This window comes from Mobula birostris, chromosome 7, assembly GCF_030028105.1.
Source record: "Mobula birostris isolate sMobBir1 chromosome 7, sMobBir1.hap1, whole genome shotgun sequence".
Taxonomy (NCBI): Eukaryota; Metazoa; Chordata; class Chondrichthyes; order Myliobatiformes; family Myliobatidae; genus Mobula; species Mobula birostris.
In genome coordinates this window covers 109,179,383-109,180,706 of record NC_092376.1, presented here as the reverse complement: position 1 = coordinate 109,180,706, position 1,324 = coordinate 109,179,383, and positions in this window count along the sequence as shown.

Sequence of the window (1,324 nt, the reverse complement as noted above, 5' to 3'; positions counted from 1 at the left end):
TGAGGAGCTTCGGAGTGAACTGGAGAGTGTCAGAGCGGAGGAGTTTCGGAGTGAATTGGAGAGTGTCAGAGTGGAGAAGTTTCAGAGTGGACTGGAGAGTGTCTAATCAGATGAGTTTCGGAGTGAACTGGGGAGTGTCAGAGTGGAAGAATTATGGAGTGACCTGGAGAGGTGTCAGAGCGGAGGAGCTTCGGAGTGAACTGGAGACGTGTCAGAGACGAGGAGCTTCGGAGTGAACTGGAGAGTGTCAGAGTGGAGGAGTTTCAGAGTGAACTGGGGAGCGTCAGAGTGGAGGAGTTTCAGAGTGAACTGGCGAGTGTCAGATTGGAGGACTTTTGGAGTGAACTGGAGAGGTGTCAGAGCGGAGGAGTTTTGGAGTGAACTGAAGGATGTCATAGTCTATGAGTTTCATAGTAAACTGGGGATAATCAGAACGGAGGAGTTTCGGAGGGAACTGGGGAGTGTCCGAGCGGAGGAGCATCGGAGTGAACTGGAGAGGTGTCATAGTGTAGGAGTTTCAGAGTAAACTGGGGAGTATCAGAGTGGAGGAGTTTCGGAGGGAACTGGGGAGTGTCCGAGAGGAGGAACATCGGAGTGAACTGGAGAGGTGTCAGATTGGAGGAGTTTCGGAGTGAACTGGGGAGTGTCAGAGTGGAGGAGTTTCGGAGTGAACTGGGGAGTGTCAGAGCGGAGGTGCATCAGAGTGAACTGGAGAGGTGTCAGAGTGGAGGAGTTTTGGAGTGAACTGGAGGGTGTCAGATTGGAGGAGTTTCGGAGTGAACTGGGGAGTGTCAGAGTGGAGGAGTTTCGGAGTGAACTGGGGAGTGTCTGAGTGGAAGATTTTCGGAGTGAGTTGGAGAGGTGTCAGAGTGGCATAGTTTCGGAGTGAACTAGGGAGTGTCAGAGTGGAGGAGTTTCGGAGTGAACTGGAGAGTGTCAGAGTGGAGCAGTTTCAGAGTGAACTGGGGAGTGTCAGAGAGGAGGAGATTCGGAGTGAACTGAAGGATGTCATAGTGTATGAGTTTCATAGTGAACTGGGGAGTATCAGAACGGAGGAGTTTCGGAGGGAACTGGGGAGCGTCCGAGCGGAGGAGCATCGTAGTGAACTGGAGAGGTGTCAGATTGGAGGAGTTTCGGAGTGAACTGGGGAGTGTCAGAGTGGAGGAGTTTCGGAGTGAACTGGGGAGTGTCAGAGAGGAGGTGCATCAGGGTGAAATGGAGAGTTGTCAGAGTGGAGGAGTTTTGGAGTGAACTGGAGGGTGTCAGAGTGGAGGAGTTTCGGAGTGAACTGTGGACTGTCAGAGTGGAAGAGGGTCAGAGTGAA